Source organism: Lissotriton helveticus, chromosome 8 (genome assembly GCF_964261635.1).
Source record: "Lissotriton helveticus chromosome 8, aLisHel1.1, whole genome shotgun sequence".
Taxonomy (NCBI): Eukaryota; Metazoa; Chordata; class Amphibia; order Caudata; family Salamandridae; genus Lissotriton; species Lissotriton helveticus.
The window spans coordinates 1692134268-1692140319 of NC_136069.1; positions in this window are offsets into that span (position 1 = coordinate 1692134268).

A 6052-nucleotide genomic window follows, 5' to 3' on the forward strand; every position below is an offset into this window, starting at 1 on the left:
TCTTAGACCCTTCACAGTCCAGATTCAGACAAAACCACAGCACTGAGACAACCCTCATCGCCGCCACAGACGACATCAGGCACCAACTAGACAACCAACTAAACATCAGCCCTCATCCTCCTCCTCCTCGACCTGTCAGCTGCCTTCGACACGGTCTGCCACTGCACTCTAAAGACACGCCTCCAAGAAGCCTGAATCCAAGAGAAGGCCCTCGACTGGACCACCTCCTTCCTCTCCAGCAGAACCCAGACTGTCTGCCTCCCCCCCTTCCACTCCGAAGCTACTGACATCATCTGCGGCGTTCCCCAGGGCTCATCCCTCAGCCCAACGTTGTTCAACGTCTACATGGCCCCCCTCGCACAAGTGGCCCGCCAGCACACCCTCAACATCCTCTCCTAACCCGACGATACCCAGCTCATCCTCTCCCTCACCAAGGACCCACACACCGCCCAAACCAACCTCCATGAGGGAATGAAGGCTGTCGCCGACTGGATGAGGAGCAGGCGCATTAAACTGAACTCGGACAAAACGGAGGTCCTCATCCTCGGACCCTCCCCCTCAGCCTGGGACGACTCCTGGTGGCCGACCACGCTGGGATCAGCACCTACACCCAGCGACCATGCACGCAACCTATGTTTCATCCTCGACTCCTCCCTCTCCATGTCAAAGCAGGTTAGTGCAGTCTCCTCCTCCTGCTACAACACCCTCCGCATGCTCCGCAGGGTCTACAAGTGGATCCCGACCGAAACAAGAAGAAAAGTGACTCAGGTCCTCGTCAACAGAAGACTAGACTACAGCAACGCACTCTATGCCAGAATCCCAGCCAAACACCTGCATCCACTACAACACATCCAAAACGCCTCCGCCCGACTAATCCTCAATATCCCCCACCACTCCCACATCACCCCCCACCTGAGAGACCTACACTGGCTCCCTGTCGACAAGAGGATCACATTTAAGCTCCTCACCCACGCGCACAAAGCACTCCTCAACGCCGGACCAGCCTACCTGAACAGCAGACTCAACTTCTACACCCCCACCCACCAGCTCCGATCCACCAACCTCGTCCGTGCCGCTGTCCCCTGCATCCAACGAATAACGGCCGGTGGCAGATCTTTCTCCTACCTCGCCGCCAAGACCTGGAACACCCTCCCATCCCACCTTCGGCAGACCCAGGACCTACACACCTTCAGGAGACTCCTCAAGACCTGGCTCTTTGAGCAGTAGCAGCACCCTCCCTCCCCTCAGCGCCTTGAGCCCTCACAGGTAAGTAGCACACTTTACCCTGATTGATTGATTGATTGATAAGATATCTTCATAATAAGTCGATTGAGGTAGTTGATTATGTCAGCTAGATCTGGGAGAGACAGTAATTTGAAGGTTGGCCATTGCGGGATTCTACGGGAAGGGTATAAGAGATGAAGCAATCTTGGTGTCGTCGATGTGGTGTCTGATTTTGTGTATTTTTTCACTGAAGAGGCGGTTGAAGGCATTGTAATTTTCTGTGGTGTGTAGAACAGCAGGGTCTGTCAGAGGGTTGATGCTGTGCTTTATTGTCTTGAACAGTGTTCAGCTTCTTTTTATGGCTTATTTGATGGTGTTAGTATAACACTGTGGCTGATTTTATGAGCTTTATGCATTTGGGTCAGAGAGACTCCAGTGGGAAGAGGTTCTCAGGAGGTGTTTAGTTCTTCCATTGTCTTTCCTGCAGGTGGAGGGAAGGTTTATTATCAGTAAAGGGTTTTAGAGTACCAGGGTGCTGCAGACTTTGGCTTACGCATGTATGTTTTACTTGGGGCATAGAGGTTCACATTGCTTTCCAAAGATTTGTTAAAGTTGTTTAGAAGGGTGTTGGGGTAGGACATGGGGTTGATAGGATGAGTTCAAGAATTAGGCTGTTTAAGGAGAAGTCTTTGAACTACATGAAGGCTTGGTCTTGTCTTTTGTGTTAACCTTAGTTTGTTGGTAGGATCAGGGGCATACCTTCGGAAGGGGGGGGGGGTTGTTTGGGGTGTTACACCCCCCCCCAGTAATGTATTTTCTGATGAATAGTTGGGTACATGTTCTTTCAGTTGGATATGATGAGGTGTCTGTCGGATTTCACCTGGGATTTCTGCACATGTACACTGGCAAAAATGCACACACACTGTCTCTTTCTCATCTCAGTTTTATTATTATATGATTATTATTATATGAAACTTATAACGCGCTCAGCTTACCCGGGGGCATCCCGGCGCGACAGACCAAAGAAGTGGAGACTCAAATGATCACTACTGTGGAAACAAGTAGGTTTTAAGAAGTTTCCTGAATAGTAGGATCTTGGGCTCTGAGCGAATCATAAGGGGCAGAGAGTTCCACAGAGTTGCCACCTGCACCGAGAAACGCCTGCCCCCAGTACGAGCTCTCCTAACTCTCGCTGATTGCAGCAGGTGTTTTTGGTCCGAGCGCAAAAGGCGTAGGGGTTTATATGGACGGGCCATATTAAAAAGAATGGGGGGGCCTTTGCCATGTAGAATTTTATGGGCCGTACACAGCGCCTTAAATTTCACCCGCTCCTTCACAGGGAGCCAGTGAAGCGCTTTGAGGGCCGGGGTGGCAGACTGCCTTCTAGGGATATCCATCAAGACTCTGGCAGCTGCGTTTTGCACCTGTTGGAGGGTTTTAAAGGTCGCTTCGGAGGCGCCGAAGTTTTGAATTCCCTACAAAATAATGTTGATCATTTGACACAATATTTTGTCTCTCTCACATAGTACTCCTTCCAATCCACATTCCTCTCCCTTTCCACTGCCTTTTAAGCCCCTCTCATGCTCCCTGCTTGTCATATAATATATTTAAAAATTATATTCCAGCGTGATTATCTGGAAATATGAAGCTCACCCCACCAATCTTACATGGAAAGCTACGTCCCTGGTTAGGATACTGAGCAGGGAGATAGGGATGGCAAAGTGCTTGGCCCAATCCACAGGTGAGGGTGGTTTGCATTGGATTGTTGGTGATGTTGAGAAGACAAGTTTCAGGATGTGTATCTATCAGGTTGAAGAGGCAATGATGTTTTGCTTCTGCTTGTAAAGTCTGGGAGTTTGAAGTCACCCTACTGGGTGCCATTAATGGGTGATGTGAGTATGTCAGATAGACAAGGTGGAGAGGAGATCTGAGATTTCATCAGTGAAGTCTTATGGCCTTATTATGAGTTTGGCAGACAGAGTTACCCTGCCACAAACATAACAGGTATCTCAGCCGCAAAATTACTATTCCATTTTATGCTTGGGAACATGTAATACAGTGAACAGGAGTATCCTATCAGCCAAACTTGTAATCAGGCCCTCAGTTCTGTGCCAGGAGGCCTGTGGGTGAGATGGAAGGTGGTGGCCTTAGTTGCAGAGTGTGGAAAATTGCATGTCAGCAGCACCATGTTGTTCAGGGCTACTTTCTTGCTTAGGGGGCTGGACTAAAAGGGCTTATGGATGAAAGCACAGCCTCCCTCCTTCTTATTTTCACAGTCCACATGATGGATGCTGTAACGTGTGGGAGGAAAGATGGCTTGGATGTGTGAAGATGTGGTGAGCGCAAACCATGTTACTGTAATGAAGAGTGTATCAATTGAGTGATAGGTATACTGTAGGTCAAGCTTTAATGAGCATGAATTGTATATACAAATGCATATGTTTAACAATAAACGGGGAACGGAGGAACTCTGAGACACTCCAAAAGGTGCTCCGATTTCCTTTAAAATAAACGTGTCCAACTTTATCGCCAAGGCTCTGTAGCCTTTTCATGAGATTCTGTTGGACTGCAATGTAACTAATCTCACAGGAGCCTAGGAGGCTACCAAAATGGCTCACTTCAGCTTCTGTACAAACGTAACCAATTGAGATGGGTTTTCCTAAAATGACTTGGAATTGCCTGAAGGATTAGACAGGGATTCTATAGGTCTGAATGTCAGCTGTTTACAAGGAGTTATATGTTAATGATTTTGACATCTGGAAAATGCATTATTCTATTTGTTTGGTAAATGCAAATCTAGATGTAATTATATATCTATGCTGCATTTATTGTTTTTTTATCTCCCACTATGGATCCAGATAATGATAGATCTTTTTTGGGAGACTGGTTTAATTCCTAAATTGAGCCATCTAATGGCATGTTTTCTTTCACAATAAGCATTTGGTGCAAGGCTGATTTTCTCACCCAGGGGCATATTATCAAGGAACGGCGTTTAAATTATCGCTGCTTTAGCGGCAGTAAACTGCCGCTAAAGCGGCGATAATGGGCTTGATAATATGCCCTTGAGAATTCCAAAGAAGCCCATGTTCTGGTGTTAACATAGGCTTCTTTTGGAATTCTCTGCGGCATACTATCAAGCCCATTATCGCCGTTTTAGCAGCAGTTTCCTGCGATTCCTTAATAATATGCCCCCCAGTGAGGGGGTAACAAGTCATGTTTGCAACTACTTTACTCGATGTAAATCAGGCATAAACTCTTTCATCATCTGCATTCCTCCGGTGTGAAACACTTCATCTCAACTTACTAACTTGTGTATTATATGCCAGATACTTCAATCCATTACCTGTGGGAAGTGAAGCACTCCCATGATCCTGGCCATGGGGACACTCAAGGATGAGAGGGATTCTCCAATGATTCCAGCCAGTGGTGGGAGCATGGGACACCTGTATCCTGGAACTAGCCGCGTCTTTCCTGAGAGAAGCTCCAGAACCCCGGCAGATGCTTTGCTCTCCGACATGCAGGAGTCAAAAATACGGAATCCTAGGGTGATATTTGGCAACAGGTGGGGATTGGAATTTATTTCTTCTGCGGCAAAGAGCATGGCCAGGACATCCCTGTAGTACCGGACACTGAACCTGTGGGATAAAGTAAATGATGGTCAGTTCTCAGTCTGTGATACAATAACTTCAGAAGTGTCACCATTAGCTCAACATTACCACTGGTGTTGCCTGCATGGAAACTTACAAACTTGTGTGATCAAGAAGATCCAGGCAGGGTTTGAAATGTAGTGCATCTGACACTAACATGGCTCTTATACACACATAGAACATGAGTTCATGAAGGACTCCAGTGAACTTGGATGTGCCTCAAAGAGATGGGCTGGGTGGCCATAAAACCAGCATAAGATGCTGAAGGATGTTTAAGCTATGTTTTGATGCAGATTGTATTTAGCTCAAAAAGCAATCTATGTTGATGTGGTGTGCCTTAGTTTAATATATTGAAGGTTATCCAGATTACCCATACCCAGCTCAAAAGTAGAGGCAAACACAATACTCTGTTTGTTGCACAATATAAGTAGGTGAAAATAAGATAGATTATGCTTTTGAAAGTTTGCATTGTTGTGACATGATAAATAAATCCAGAATTGAGTGTGAAGTTAACTGGAAAAAGAACAAGATTTGTGGACTGTAATGGGAAACTGAAGTTGATGTGAGGGACTAACAGGGTCAATGATTCAAGGTAAATAATATGTAGTGTGACATAGATCTGCCTCTTGCGGAGCTATAAAAGGGTGCTGAGCGAGTCTTTAGTGTCAGTTACAATTAGAGATCATATTGTTACACATGTCCCCCCTCCAACCCGGCCCCCGGGAGACAGTAGACTCAATACACAGACAGGGATCTAATCATGGTGAAATAGACTTGGTAAGTAACATGAAAAACTAGAATGGAATTATTTGCAATGAGGAGTCATTGAAACACCTTCATCCATTACAAGGAATGACACTCTTATCTGTGACCCCTGCTCTGAATGACTATACTTCATCCAGGGAGATAGGTAGTTTTTCTGCAAAGAAGAAACCACCTAGGGAATATCAGTAGGTGAACTACAATTGAGACTGGATCCATTAATGGTAGCAAATATAAAACTAAAGTGCTATCTAAAAAGATTGGTAATTTTCCTATGCAGAAACAATGATGTTACCATAAAGTACTATGCAAGGATTTTTTGTGTAATAAGCAATGCAATGCAATAGAGAAAACCAGACAGCACTCTTAAATACAGAACTTTCTGAACTGAGCCCAGGTGCCTGGAAAATGTAAGCTGT